This window comes from Lepidochelys olivacea (assembly GCF_965140295.1).
Source record: "Lepidochelys olivacea isolate rLepOli2 genome assembly, chromosome: 5".
NCBI lineage: Eukaryota > Metazoa > Chordata > Testudines > Cheloniidae > Lepidochelys > Lepidochelys olivacea.
The window spans coordinates 114,096,639-114,112,980 of NC_140415.1; the positions used below are offsets into that span (position 1 = coordinate 114,096,639).

At 42.2% G+C, this 16,342-nt stretch overlaps 1 long non-coding RNA gene across 2 annotated transcripts in view; it reads left to right on the top strand.

Moving 5' to 3' along the window:
• The first annotated feature begins 478 nt into the window (after nt 1-478).
• Nucleotides 479-16,342, top strand: part of LOC311521232 — a 36,751-nt gene continuing 20,887 nt past the window's right edge. Inside the window, exons 1-3 of one of the 2 annotated variants that reach the window (XR_014711828.1) lie at nt 479-596; nt 3,266-3,330; nt 3,943-4,000. This is a non-coding gene — a long non-coding RNA (uncharacterized lncRNA). Of the gene's footprint in view, nt 597-895; nt 1,021-3,265; nt 3,331-3,942; nt 4,001-16,342 lie in introns of those variants that run through there. The other variant, XR_014711829.1, reaches the window with a different exon arrangement.

Here is a 16,342-nt window from a genome sequence, read left to right on the forward strand (position 1 = left end):
GCCCTGACCGAAGCAGAGGCTCGAACTGCGCTTCAGAGACAACGGAGGTGCCCTCTGCGGTCTGTAACTGCAGACCTGTCCGGCCCTCTTCCCGGGGCAGCGGTGCATGGGGGGGGCTGAGATTTGGGAGCTCGGGTGAGAGGCGGGGGGCGGCGGCACCGGTCCCTCTCCCTGCGGGGTTACAGGCTCTGCGCCCTGCCCTTACCTGCTGTAGCCGCTGCATCTCCTCTAGCGCCGCGCGGCCGGCTCCTGCAGGGCGTCCAGGGGCGGAAGGGAAAGTCACTCGAGCGCGGCTTCGCCCGCTCTGCAGCTGCGGCGGGAGGAAACGGAGGCGCTGCTCCCCGTCTCCCGGGGCCGAGCGCTCCGCTGCCCGCCCCCGGGGTCCTCCGCGCGCCGCTGCCCGCCCCCGGGGTCCTCCGCGCGCCGCTCCGCGCGCCGCTCATTGCTGGGCAGGCGCCTGCCGCGGGCAGCGGCTGCACCAAGCGGCCGCGGGAGAGCGCGCGAGGCTGCGCCAGGCGCCGCCGGCCCCTCAGCGCGCAGCCGGGGCGAGAAATCCGCTGCCCTCGTTGCCGCGCACAAGGGGAAACCTGGCTCAGGTGAACACACGGCAGCCGTTCAGCCAGGAGGGGAAGGCGGGCGGGATCCTGCAGCTGAGCTCCGCTGCGCGGGGATGGGGGCGTGAGGAGCCAGACAAAGCGCTTTGCACCGGTCCTACCACCCCCAGGGCCCGACACGCCTAAATTTATGCGGGCGGCAGCTGCGCACCCAATAATAACCGGGGGAAGCCCGGAGGAGAGGGGCAGAGGGGAGGGCGCTTGCAAGGCGCTAACGCTGCAAGCCCGGGGACTTTGCCCAGGGAAGGCTCTGCTGGCAGTGAGCGAGGGGAGGAGGGGGAGCCCTGTGCCGGCTGCTTGGAGGGGTCTGTGTCTCTGGAGCGTCTTGTCCTGTGGTTCGTTCCGAGCCGGGCTGGGCCAGGACTGCGGCGTGGGGGCCCTCGAAGGAAAGTCTGGGTGCTGCAGGGTTGGTAGCGCTTTTCCGTCTGGCTCCGAGTCGGCAAAAATACCCCGCTGCCCCGTTTCGGGCAGGCGCCTTGGCGTTGAAGAGGGAAATAATCCAGGGGCCTTTTCTGGTGTGCGCTGGCGACAGCGAGGCCAGCTTCCCCATCTGCTTGAAGCACAAGGCACCTTTCCTCTAAACCATCCCTTGTGTTTGGCGCAGAAGCGTTCGGAACAAAAGTTTGCCCCCACCCGGTGCTGGTGGGCGGCTGGGTGGGTCACCACGTGCTTCAGATCGTTTTGCGCTTGGTTCCAAATCTTTTGCACAGTTAACTTCGGTTGCTTGGGATTAGTAAAGATCCGATGGGTCTGGCTGCCCTATGCTTGTTTTCCTAGTATTTCCCACTCGTGCTGCTCTGGCACGGCAGGGATGGTAGCAGCTAGCCATAGCTAGGTTCTTGGCCGTCACTGATTATCCAGACCGTACTCTGCTCGCTCGGGGTCGTATAAGAGGGTGTTTAAAACACCAGAGGTCACTGTCTATTAATGTTAGGACTTGTCTACACAGGGAGTTATTCCTCATAAGCTCCAGCTAGGGTAACCAGATGTCCCGATTTTATAGGGACAGTCCCGATATTTGGGGCTTTTTTCTAAATATGGACTCCTATTACCCCCCACCCCATGTCCTGATTTTTCACACTTGCTAGCTGGTCACCCTAGCTCCAGCCCCAGGTGTGGTCACTGGAATAAGGGTGTCCGTAGTTGGAGCTAATCAGGAGTAACTCCATGTCTAGACAAGTAGGTGTTACCACCGCCACTGTAGCTGCAGTAGTGGAAGAGTTTAAGGAGGCGGAAATTAGTACAGCGACTGCTTTTGAAATAACTAAGGTTTCTACAATATGTTGGCTAATGCTAACTTAGGTAGACACACCTTCTCTTTCCCTCAATTTCAGTGGAATCCAATATTCTTCCTTTCCTGGACTGTAGGGTGATGTTGCAGTGCTCTCTTCAATAGGCGCTGTATATTCCACCTTTGGGAGAAGTGGTCCATACCACTGATTTGTAAAACACTTTGGGTGCTATATAAATGTACATTTTATTTTAATTGGAATTATAAATTAGATGATGTAGTAACTGCAGTTGGCATTTGGAGGACAGGGAGAAACAAAAAAAAAATACATGCATGTATGTATACGGTATAGTATCCTGTCGTATGTAAGGACTAGCATGCAATATGCTAGTTTTCAATAGCTTATGTTTTGGGGTAGGCTTGTGGAATACTATAGGAGAAGTATCATATCTACATCTCTGTTCCTTTCCAGTAGTTTTGTAATAGTAATGTCAAGCACGTATATTTTTTCACCTGTCTACCTAAGAAATTATTTTTTAATTCAAATGATGTTTCTTTTTGTTTTCTGATAGCTGTAAATGTGGAGCCGTTGGGATTTATTTTCAGCTGGCATTTTAATCATAGTCTGATCTTCTTGGAGTTCAGGTTTGAAATTGTAAAGTGTCCAGAAGCTTATTTTAAAAGTAAAGTCTGACCTTTCAAGAGAGTAGTGCTTTCATTTGAGACAGTCAGCTCTGTAAGCATAAATCCAACGTGCAAAACAAAATAAAAAAATTAAAGGGACACTGTCAAATGCAAGCACACTAATTTCTGAAGAAAACCTTTTACCTACTATTATTACAACATATACTATTATTAAATGAGAGGTTAAGAAAAATAGAGAAATATCAGTTTGTTTGCACTGTGCAATTATTAGCACTTCATATAGTCATTTTCACTGTTTCCTTAGCTTCCTCTATTGTTTGTGTGTGTGTTTCGCACAGCAACAATGGAGAAATGTTTTATAAATTAAGAAAATGTAACTAAACCCACAAAATTAGTAGATATTGCACTAATACAACTTTTAGCTTAATTTTGTAAATTCACTAGACATAAAGCTGACAATGCCCCTTTAAAAATACTTCATTTAGATGTGGTTTTGGTAATTTACTTTTCAAAATAACGTCATTCTCTCTAACCCAATTATTATAATAAAAGGGTGCAGTTTCAGCTTGAGAAATCTCTTTAACCAGTAACTCTCCTTCACATCTGTCCCTCTCTTTTTGTTCCATTCGCTTGCTTTACCTTGCGTGTGGCTGGCATATTAATAGAAGACTTTTAGTTTGAGACCTACATAATTTTGCCTTTCATAAAATTCTTTGGCATTCTAACTTAAAAGCCTGGTAGCATAATACAGAGAATGTTGTCTGTTACTTCCCAGAGAGATGGCATGTATTCAATCTACCCTTTCAGAGGAGCAGTCAATAGCCACGACATATAGACTAGGTAAGAAAATTAGGTAAAATCTTCTGCTGTTTCTGTGAGAGGAATTTCAGCTGTGCTAGACACTGAACCTTTGCTCGGTGCCCTAAATATGACGTAGCTGCACCGTGCCAGGGAAAAACTGTAACTCAGCATCACAATGGCTCCCCTGTTTCCCCTGGGCTGCTAGTGGAGAGAAAGCGGCTATAGCTTTTGTTCCTGGCTGTAGCATACTTTCACTTTGGAGGCAGTCTATTCTCCTCCACCTGCACGCTCAAGTGAAGAAATGGGGAGGTGTCCCAGCAGGTGGGGTTCTTAATCACCTGTTTAGCTGCGTTAGGGCCAGGCACGATCTGTCCCAAAAGCACTACTAACAACTTTCCATAAATCCACACTCCATAGGTTGTAATACAGGGGGTCTCAAAATTTTTCCATCGTGTGGGCCATTTCTTAATGCGTATTTTGTGGGCTTCCACCCCTCCTCTTCCTGATCGCATTACACATCCCTGTGGTAACTGCAATAATTGCTGACATGGAAAAGTAATACAAGGGGAGTATGTATTTTAGCATCTTTCGTGCTATAAGTCTGTTGTCATTTTTTAAAAATAGTTAATCACACTATCTGCCTTTTTCCAGCTTCTTTATAATTAGGATCCTGGACATCTGGAGAAACATCTGGAAGCAAGGATAGCTGGTAACTATGACCGATCAGCTTTCCAGGGACTACTAACAATTGCTCTGGGCCCACTTGTTCCATTGACAACAGGTAGTGCAGGCTTAACACCTTAAGGGAAATCCTTAGCAAGGGCAGAGAGTCTGCTCAGCTAATTGCAGGATCCAGCTGCAAACCTACCTTTTAACTATCAATAGGAGTATTTATATGACAAACAATGACAGCAACATATGATCAGAAACTGGAATGTATCAAAATGATTTTATCCTCTATCACGTTTTCATTTTGGGTCAGTGATATTAGGATTTATTAGTAATTTAAGTCTATGATTGCAGATTCTTTAGCCCTTTCAACACACCAAAATATTATTTGCATGTCTCATAGTTTGTGTAAAATTGGGATAATACTTGCTTACTCTTGCATGTGGTACTGTGATGATTATAAAATGCTTTGAAGATAAATGCTAAATATTTTTTCAAAGTATTTTTTTTAAAAAGGTATTTTTCTATTGAACATTGGTGCTTCTAAATAGTTTTATATTTCTGCCTTTGAGTTTATTGCTAACTGCACTGGACATGAGTATTTTAAAAATGCTGTATTAGAAAGAAACGTTTAAGATACATGAAATTTGAAAATAAGATAGTCACATTCATTTTTCTTCCTGATGTAGCAACCAATACAAGTTTAAAGACTTCTCAAAATTGTATGAAAAATTCCCATAGGGAAAAGGAATATGTTTAAAAGATATTTGAATTTTCTTGCCTAAATTTGGCATTTGATTCATGCGATTGCAACAATTATACCATACCTGTTACGTGGCATTCATTTTAGTACCTCATGATTAACCGAGTAATGTTTGTTCAGCACTTTGGTCATCTAGACCATTATATTAGTAACAATGTCTAAAAAATCTTGTGATTGGAACTTTATTTTGATACATAAGTGATTGTTTAGATGAGACATTAAACTGAGGTCTCCTCTGCTATTTCTTCTGAAAGTTAAAGACTTAGGGAGACTTTTCTAAGAGAGCTAGGGAATAGCCCTACTGTTGTGATCAATAGTTCCCCTATAAAGATAAAAAATTCTAACCTCCAACTGTCAGTACATATTAATAGTACTGCTTTTCACTTTCTATAGCATTCTTCGTCCAAAGATTTCAAAATACTTTAAAGACATAAATTAATTAAATCTCCCTGCTCTCCTGTGGTCTAGATAACTATTATCTCCATTTTACAGATGGGGGACAATGGTTAAGGCCTGGTCTACACTAGAAAATTAAGTCAGCTTAACTATGTCACTCAGGGTTGTGAAAAGTCCACACCTCTGAGTGGCATAGTTAAATTCACCTATCCCCCAGAGCATACAGCGCTAGGTTAATGGAAGAATTCTTTTGTTGGTCAAGCTATTGCCTCTGGGGGTCGGGAGGGGGAGTGTGTGTGGATTACCTACACCAACAGGAGAATCCCTCCCGTTGGTGTAGGTAGAGTCTACACTTGCATTTTATAGCACTCTAACTTGCTGAAAAATCACCCCCCTGAGCGCAGCAAGTCTGAATGCTTTAAAGCGCTAGTGTGGACAGGCTCTGAGCACTGGGAGCCACGTTCCCAGTGCTCAGCGCTATTACCCTGGTGGGGATGGATTACCAGGAGCCCTGGGAGAGCTCTCTCCCAGAGCTCATGCGTGACAACCCTCACACTTCAAAGCGCTGCCGTGGGAGCACTCCCGTAGCAGTATGTTGAAGTTTCCAGTGTAGATGTAGCCTAAGTGATTTGATCAAGGTCACACAGTGAGACAGCTGGAAAATGAATTTAGAGGGTGAGATTCTCTGCTATCCCTGTAACAGGAGCAGCACAGAGCTACGGCTGGAGGGGAGAAACTAAGGTGGCTTCAAGCACCTTAATGCCTTTTGGATACTGAGCTGCTCCAGAGGCTGGAGAGGCCCTCAGCATAATTTAGACATCCCTGAGGCCTAAGTCACAGCCAGTCTCACTTGCCTGATGTATGGGCCTTAGGGCTACCCAGAATCTCTGCAACATATCCAGCCCCTAGCACATCCCTCCGGTTCCCAACTACACACCCAGTATGCCCCCTGCACGAAGACTTGTGAGGGGATACTGGGGATTTTAGAGTCCTTTTACACCACTCTGGCCAGCATAAAGTTGCTGGATAGGAATTCTGAGTGAGATCCTCGCCTCCAATTTCCCAGTTTCATGGTTGTATTATTTTTAAATATATATTTAATAGCCGACCCCCAACAGTTTTATACCACATGCATATAATGATGTGCAGAATGTGCCAGATTCTGATCTCCATGACTCTGGGTGTGTTGGCGCGTCAAGCGGTTGGTGTGATTCCCAGCTCCAGGAGACATACCAGTACTAGCTCTGATTCCAGGCTTGCTACAGAGATTGTCTGGAGCTGCTGCTTCTCGACCCAGAAACCCCAAACTCTGTAGCAATAATACAGAGGTCTCTGTTATCTGCTGTGTTATCATCTTCAGAGATTCTCCCAGTGGGGAGAGAGACCTGGTACATCCCCACAGCTAACCCACCCCTCCTGTTTCCCTTGCCCACCCAGTCTCTCCTGCCTATATCCAACAGACCACAGACTCTGCATAGATGTCCATATGTGTTCAAAAAGGGAAAGGGATAAAAGTAGAAATACAGTTCCCCAGAGGTAGCTAAGCTCCCCTTTCCTTATCGGAAGAATCCTTTCCATATAGAGATCTATGGGGGGGAGTTGTGGGAGCCTGTTTTATCTTTTCTTATGTGTATTAATCTTATTACATTGTCCAGCACAATGGGTCATTCTGGCAATGGACAAATGGACAAATTCTTGGTGAAATGTAGTGTACGCAAGCTAATTTAATAAATTGTCCATAAAATAAGGGTATAAAGACCACACACCAGCCATGCCTGAATGGTTGATACTCCCATTTGTGAATTACTATAAAAAGAATTTTAAAACACAAACATTTGGGTTTGGAATTAATCTGCTGTCAACTTGCAGAGCGGCAGGTGATTTTAAAAAAGTAATAAACAATGAAACTGAAGCAGCTATCTGTACAGTAGGTGTTTGAGGAACAGATAATTGAACAATGGTCAAGCTTCTTAGAAAGCATGCCTTTGATATGCAAGCCGTTCATTATGTTGTGCCTATCATTTCAGTAGGCTGATGGTAGAATAGCACTTTTATTGTTTGCTGTGAGGTCAGAATAAATGCTGCTTTGATGCAAAACACAGGTAAAGTTGAGCCAATTTTATTTAAACTTAGAGAAGATTACTTCATTTTTCCTCCAGTGATATTTTTTCTTCTGTCAAGACATCTTTGCTCTCTCAAGAATCTGTTTCCGACTACTAAATTCTGTATGACAAAGGAAACTTACAAAAATGCAGTGAAGCCTTTTTTAGATGGATAGCTTTAATGGAATAAATTTCAGGTGGGCCCAAAGGTCTCAAGAAATAGAAAACTGAATGGATAAAAGAGTAGAGCTGTTAAAATGAAAACAGTGCCTCAGTGAGGAATATATGGCCCATATTGAGATTTATTACAGAGGAAAAATCCCAGTGACTTCCAAAAATCACTATAAAATTTAATTAGCAACCTATGGAGTTTAGAATTTAATGTCCTTTTCAGAAATGATGAGGGATGTTATTCTTGCACTGAACAAGCGGTCTCTTAAAATATGATGGGACAGATCCAGCTCGCTCTATGGCCCCTTTGATCCTGCAGACCTTACTTAGGTATGCCCATTGATTTCATTGGGTGTTTGCCTAAGAAAGGGCTGCAGGATTTGACGTTCACTGATTTTTTGCCATGCTGTAAATAAAAAGGTCTAGGAATTCAGTAACATCAAACTAATTCTGCTGTTACTTGTATCTTCTTGTATTAGTACTGCCATGTGTATACCATCTCTGATGAAGCTATCAGTTCTTTGTCACTACTTCTTTTTTTAAATTTAATCTCTTACATTTGTTCTTTTATGGTACTACTTTAAAGTTCCAGAAGATATCTAGCCTGTGTAAGATGTAATGTAAACAGAACATTGTGTGTAAGGATGACTGCTTTAAAAAAGGAAACAGTCCCAAACCACAGGAATGGGAAATCCATTAGTGTCCTAACTGACTTCAGTGAGGAACTCGTAGGTTACCCATTCCCACAAGTTAACTTGTGGAACCTCAGGGCCCTGCTCAGTCATTTCCCAGAGCACAATTTGACCAAAACATTTTTCTTGACATACCGCATATAAAACAAACTCTAACTCGCTGAAGAACATCTAGTGAAAGTTTTTGTATGTACATTTATATACGTATGGGTCTGAACCAATACCCATTGAAATGAATGGAAGGACTTGAAATTTACATAAAAAAATAATTTGCACATAATTTTATCTAGGCACTTAAACTATCAATTTCCCACAAAAATACACAGTTGTGAATTTTTTGAAAAGCAATCTGCTGCATCGACAGCACCTTGAATATAGGATTAGGAGGCAGGGGTTCCTGAGTTCCATTCCCACCTCTACCACTAATTGACCTTAATGCTTTGTACTTAGGTAGCATTTCACAAATGTTCTATAGAAGGTAGGTATCATCTTATTTTACAGGTGAGGAAACTGAGGTTTTGTGGATGTAACTGACCTGCACAAGTCACACAGCAAATCAGTTTTGGAAACAAGGTTAGATCCCAGGTCTTCTGACTCCCAGTCCTATGCCAAATTTACTAGGTCACAGTGCTTCCCAAATAAGTAATTTTAGGACAAACGTTTCAAACTTGGATGTCTACAGTTAGGTATCTGAATGAATGGCCTGCATTTTTATAGTTGATGAGTATTCACAACTCCAGTTGAAGTCCATGAAAACGAAGTCAGTCAAGCAGGATTTGGCCTGTAGTGATTGAGTATTATTAGTATTATACTGTACAGGTGGGAAACTGAGATTCAGAGAAGATGTGGATTGCCTGGGGGGGCAGTATGGTCAAGTGAATTAGGTATAGAGTTGAAAAAGTCCTGGTAGTAGGGTTTTCTTATCCAGGTGGGTAAACTGGTTAATATGGCATATTTTTTTAAATTCCACCAAAGTGGGAAAAACCTTAGTGCTGAGTTTTGCTAAAGGGATAAGTTCAACTAAGTAGATTTAATTGAAGCCAAAATATATCTGAAGAGTTTTGTTTAGCTTTAATCAAAACTAATCACAAAAAAGCAGCCCGTACAACTGTAGAAACCACCATTTGTGTATTTGATTTGTTATTTTAGTAAACTTTAATCTATCCAGCCCACAGCCACTGGCAAATACCATCTGTAATGTAGACTGATCTCTAAAATGTCAAAGCTAATGAAAACAGAACATACATCCAGAAGAGGTAAATTTGTCCATGGCCACTCCTGTTTTCTGTGGCCACTACTGTTTGTTCTGCTGTCACAAGCTTAGCAAGTTCTCCTGGTTCATCAACCAAAACTGAATCACAGAGCAAAATCACCGTCTTCACTTGTGTTAAGTTTTGTCAAGTCCAAAATATCTGAGTGTAGTATCAGTGCTCTTTCTTCTCTATCATAATATTTCAGGGTCTGCTGTCTTTTTCACTCCTGGTCCATCAAATGGATACTTGATAGACCAAAACCTATCCTCCTTTCCTTGCATTCTGTGGATGGCACTCTACTGGGGCTTTATGCAGAAGGCACTGCATGTGATTTTGGGGTGAGGAAAGGAAGGGGACTCTGAGGAAATACAGAAGGGAATTAATATAGCTATGTATTAGTTACCTCTGTGTTTCTTCCCCGGTCACGACTGAGCAGCTACAGAGGGGCCCAGCCAATGGCGGTATGATTGAAGTATGATTGAAGCTATGCTGCTGGAAGGATGGGCCAGAACGGCAGCTTGGAGTCATAAACTGTCAACCTGGATGGCTCCTTACTCCACAGATCTGGGGGTGCCCTTCTCTGTGGATCCCCAGGATTTGTAGAGTTGGGATGTCTCACCCCTCTAATCTTTGAAACCACTGACTCTGTTCTCCCTTAGGGAACAATGGACAGGAAACTCTGAGATGTATCTTTGAGAGTTTTCCTGCCCCTTTACTGCCCATACTATGGGCTTCACTGAATCAAGGAGACATCTGCCCAGGATTGCTGGATAACCAGATGATAGGAAGGTATTTTTGCTTTACCTACTCCCATGACTCTGAACACTGAGGTGTTTTGACACTTCTCATTTTCTAGTCTGCAATGGGAAATGTGGCCAGCTTAAATGAAGGGTATAAAAGCTAGTGAGGTGTAGGTGGATTTTCCCTTTTAGTTATTTCTGGTGATGCAGAGTGCTGAGTTTTGTACACCTGAGCCTTCACCTTGAATGTCTTGTACTTTTCTACCAAATTGATTTTCTGCTTAATCTATTTTCTGGGGACTATTTTCCACACATGAGGCTTTGAGTTAACTCCCACCTTTTGATGAGCATTTTCTTGCTGTGATCAGAAGCAAGCCATTACTGGAGTCAAATGGAGGTGTTTCATAATGTCAGGGATAAGCCATGAAAAGGAGCATGCATTCCATGAAAATGTATTTTGAAATGTATTTTCTATAAGAAACTGAACCTAATTTATGTATAGAGCAACATTGTGATGCTGTCTACTGAAACTGCATAAACAAATTCCCTATTTGTATGCCAGTAGGAAGTAAGATAACTAGTCCCTCTTACAAGGTCATATACTTGTTTGTACATATATGTGGGATATAGACATGCAATTTATGTAGCTGCTTCTGAAAATTCAGTACATGGGGGTAACTTTGTTTGATGCTGCTCTCAAATCTTAGAGCAGACTAATTTTCTACCCAAAACTAACTGGGAAGAAAGTTCACATGCTACAGGGGCTGTTAAAACGTAATATCTGCAGGCTGGTGGGCAGTGGAGAAGAAAGAGGGTCCTTCTGCTTGGCACTGCTTTTTTCAGCTTGATCCAGTGTAAAGTGAAGTCAGTGGAAAGCCTACTATTGGCTTCAGTGGGCTTGGATCAGGCCCTTCCAATGCAATACCCAGCTGCTCACCAGACAATCTCAGCATTTCAATTTTATCCCTTCCTGTGGATTTTTCAAAAGAAGGGAATGATTCAGAACCAATTTTCTGAGTGTAGCTTCTGCTTTAGGTTACAACTGAAAAAAACATAACACCTAGGAGAGGTTCCAGGCATTTTATAAACAGTAATTTAATTATTCAATCCCTGGATGTAAATTCTTAAGCAGACATTTCTTGGAAGTATTGTCATTTATATGGGATTCCCCTGGACAGTTCTTTTTGAAAACCAGAGTAATTCCCATTTAAAAAGTAAGTTTGTTGGTTTAAGACTTTTTGAGTGATGAATAAATACACAAGGAATGAAAAGCTCGTTTGGTTAAGAGCATACCATTAATTTCAAGCTGATCAAACATCCTTGGTGTAAAGATGGCTAAAATATGGATGAGAGAATAAAACACATGCATTAACACTTAACACAAAAACACATGCTTTTTGAGTCATTAAGCCCCAAAGTCTTACAGTTCCTGGAATGAACTTGATTATTTTCCATAGTATTCATTTTAGAATGGACATACTTTTAAATTTAGCTAAATTGCAGCGGATCGTAAAACCAAAACTTGAAAAATAATGCAGAAACTTTCTCTCCAGGCAGGTAATGTTGATTGAGAAGTCAGACTCATCTAATTTAAAATGTCTTTGGCTTGTTGTGTGTTTTTTTTAGTTGCTTTGGGAGGCCAGCCAACTGATACTAAAAGGAAAATATAACATGATCTCATGTTTTAACTAGTATTTCACTTCTTTTTCTCCCTTACCCTTTTTGTATGTTTCTCTTTCCCTGATTTTCTGTCGTAACCTTCTCATTCTTTCTTTTTATCATTTATTGACCATAGCAACATTGGGTTAAATTTGATCTTTGGGTAAGCGGTTTGAATGCCATTGGCTTAAATGAGGCTTGCACCCTTTTATACTAGACTTGAATTTGGAACATTGACTTCTGAGTCCAATTAAAATGGTTTTCTCTTTGATATAGAAGGAGGAGAAGGTCATGGGTAAGGATAGGCTAGGGCCATCCCATGAACTACACCTGAACCATTCATACAGCTCACTTATTCCCCCACTTGCTGCAATGCCTAAGTTTATTTCAGCTGTTGCTTCCTCTCCCCACCTTTGGATGGGAGTTCAAAAGGGATGGGGGTCTTTTCTCATTTGGGCCCAGTGACTGTTCTTTACTATTTCTTGGCTGACTTGAGCCGTAGACTGGAAGCTAAACATCATGTTAGGTATCTAGCTCTTAGGTGTTCTGTCAGAGACAGAGTGTTCCAGTCTCTGGAGCACAACTAACCAGAAAACCCCACAGGGCAGAGATTGGTGCAGTGAGCTTCGCTTGCTAGCCACATTAGACTGTATAATTGTGGGGTATTTTTGCCCAGGATGCACTATCATTCTGATGTGTTGCATGGGTGTAGCAGACACACCGTGAATTGCAGGATTGGGCCTCATTCATCCCAGTATGACTCCTGTCTTCCGTGGAGATGAACTTAGCCCTAATTCATTAGCTGCTTACATTTATTTGTAACTGATCGATAACATATTGAAAACTTGTGTGGGTGGCACAAAGAACTTTTAAAAGAGCTGCTGTTGCTAGACCCGGATGCTGAGAACTGGCCTCAAGACAAGTAAACTTTAAACTCTGAGGGTTTTCTGTAGGAAAGATGGGGGCTCCCTCTCGCTCTCATTCTTTCCTGTTATTTTTAATTTGATATTTTTAAAACTTTTCTTCATTTCAAATGTTTTTTTAAAAGTCTAATGGCCTTTTTTAAAAAGGCTTCTTCCTTGTTTTTATAAAATTGCTTATTTTCTGAAGTAAAGTACAACCTCCCTCTTTCCCCCCATCTACACTTACGGGACGCATCCTGAAATCTTCTCTCAGTATGTGACCTGGAAGACCTTTACTCAGGCAAGTAAACCATACACGAGCAGACTTCCTCTATCAGAGAGGATTTCTTGTGTACATAAGGGTTGTCTTTACTATTAGGACCTTACTAAGACTACAGGATTTTGTCCTCTGTATTGTTTAAATTTGAAATGTAATGTTTTATAGATGAGATTTTTAGTGCACAAAAGTCAAGCTGTTCAGAGTTAAGCTTCTCTCAATAACCTCACCTCCATCTCCTTGTGTGTATATGTTAAGATCCTTAATCCTATGATCAGAGAACAGAAGGCAATGTGGTGTCATATACAGCAATTAATAGAATACAGTGGAAAGGAGCTACATATTTTATATATCTCTAGGGTTAATTTTTAAACATGGATTTCTTAATTTCCTCCAGCTAGATGATCAAGACAAATAAAACAAGCACTTATGTGTCAGCTCAGAGGATCCAAGGACATCCTATTAAGTAGCTTGTATTTAAAAACTGGGTTCTCTGAATTCATATATTGAATTAAGTTAGGCTACTTACATTTGTGAAGTTACACATGTGCATAAGTATTTATGAAAGAGTCTTTATGAAAATACTTTAGAGGGCAACTAAAAGAATATTTTTTTTCTTTTTCATCGTGGGAGATCTTTCACTGTTGTATACAAAGGCGGATATTCTGATTTCCACAGATTGTAACTTTTGGAGGGTTTTTTTATAAAGCAATCTGTGTCATCATTGTGTCATGTTTACTTAAAGTATTCTGTATCATCTTGAAGTAAGCAGATGTTTGCAGAATTGTCAATAACATTTTCCAGAATTTTGCTTTAATAAACTTTGATGTTGTTCCATTTAGCTGCCAATTAGTTTAATAAGTTAGGGTGGGATTTTCAAAAATGGCTAAATGACTTCAGAGCACAAATCCCACCAAAAGTAAGTGGCACTTGTGCTCCTAAATCTCTTAGGCACTTTTGAGAATCTTCCCTTTAATAAATATTTATAAGTGACTCTCCTTGTGACTTACCAGTAATATCTGTTATTTAGATACAATAGTACAAAAGAAAAATTTCAGAGAAATTTTGCACAATTTAAAGTGAAATTTGCCGAAATTCTTACAAGTCCCTATTGTTTCTGGACATGTGTCTAAGCACTCTGGGAGCGGGAGAGAGGAGAAGCAGATACTAGTATTTCCCAACCTCTTCCACCAGGCATCTACAAATCTCGTGATGTCCACACCCATCATATGAGCATGTCATTTTGTTTTCACTGTTAATGCAGCTTCCACTGCTAAAAGCCAAAATAAATACTTGGAGAACTTATATCAATGTCTTCAGTGATTATACCTTTAGGACTGTAGCCATTTCCAAGACTGCAGTAAGAGGCAGTTGTTAACTTCCCCTATATGCAAGATTTTTAGGCAATGTACATGTATAAATACAGCACAATTAGTTAATGTCGGAGTGCCACACAGTCATTGCTGAGTGACGTAAAATGTATCCAAACTCTGTAGAAAGCTTGAAGGAAAAATTAAACCTATTTTATGTCTTGCATTGTAGCTGTAATTTGATTCACAAATACATTTCTAACTTAATTTGTTTGGGCTTTGTTCTATGCACCATGTGTAACTTAGGCCTGGTCTACACTACACAGTTAGGTCAACATAAGGCAGCTTAAATCAACCTAATTATGTCAGTGTACACACTACAGCCTTGTCCCGCTGATGTGAGTTATGTATTACACTGACAATAACTCAATCTCCACAAGAGGCCTAGGGCTTAGGTCGGTGTAGTTAGGGCAACACAGTGTCTGTGTAGACACTGCCTTACTTACATTGGCTGTCTTGTCAATTTCTTTTGACAAGAAAGCCAGGTAGCTAAAGCCCGGCTGCCCCTGGCTCCCTACTCCCAGCTGGATTGGTGCCCAGAGGCTCCCCATTCAGGGAGCTGAGAAGCCCAGGCAGCTGCCCCCCGACCCCCACTCCTGGCTGGGAGCGGGGAGCCAATAGCCTGGGGCGCAGTTGGGCTCCCAGCAGGGAGCTACATGGAGCTGAGGGCTCTGGGTCTCAGCCCCCACCCCCCCAACACTGCCTTTGGAAGCGCTTCTGGTGAGGACGCACACCACCAACAGAAGGAGGGCAGTGAGGACATCGGCCACCGCAGTAATTACATAGGTCAACTTTGGACTGAAGTGTAGACATGCCCTTAGGACATGACCAGCTGTAGCATGGAAATGAGAGGAAAAGTCTCCACTGCGGAGTCTTCTACATCACATTCTCATACATATGAGGTTAGACTCCAGTGGGGCCCCTTGGGTAATTACTTGCTTTAGTGAGTAACGGTTGCGCAGTCTAGCCCACACATTGGGGCACACTTCAAGAAGTGGGGCAAAGCTCCCATCGACTTCAGTGGGGGCCAGGATTTTACCCAGTATGTTTCGGTTGCTTCTCAGCAGCATTAACTTGCGAGGTCTTTAGCCAAGAGTACAGATCAACCAGGTCATTGTTCTCTTCAGTCTTAACATCTGCCTCAGATGTCTCCTGGCTAACAGAAACCATCAGTAACAAGGCTTTTCTTCAGAGAGCATTGTAATAGTTTAGGCTGCCATTCTCCACTTTTGTAGCTAGACGTGGCACACTGAAAACATGCTGATTCTCCATATGCATTGTTTAATCATAGCATATTTTTGAAGGTAGATCAAAGTGTTAAGGTCCCTTCTATATTTCCTATTAAAGAAATATAACTAGGGTAAAAGAACAGATGAATTTATTTTATAACAAAAGAACCTGGGGAAAGATTTTAAAGAAAAGAAGCTAAGCGCACAATAGAACAGGCAGTAACATATACACAATATAACATGAAAGCTAAATATAAAAGATGCAGTTAACATGGTCTCATAGACTTTAAAGGTCAGAAGGAACCATCACGATCATCTAGTCTGAACTCCTCCACATTGCAGGCCACAGAACCTCACCTACCCACTCCTGTAATAGACCCCTAACCTCTGGCCCACAAATCATGATTTAAAGAGTTCAAATTACAGAGAATCCACCATTTACACTGGCTTAAATCTGCAAGTGACCTGTGACCCATGCTGCAGAGGAAGCTGAAAAATCTCCAGGATCTTTGACAGTCTTACCCTGGGGAGGGGGAAAGAGGGGGAAGTTTCCTTCCCAACCCCAAATATGGTCCTAGTAACTCATTCTTCAATTCATCTATACATGTACTATGTTAAGAGTGTCTCCAGGTAATCTGATTCATCTATCTTTTGTTCTTCTTACGTTTCAGGAGAACATCTTCTGATAGTAGACCTTCATTCCTCTTTCCAGGAATTCACTTTCAGAGGCCAGTCTCCAAATACTTCCATGACCTCACTTGAGTTGTGAGCAAATAACTATTTCCAGCTATGTCGTCCTCCAACTGACCTTTCCTTGTTAATATGAAC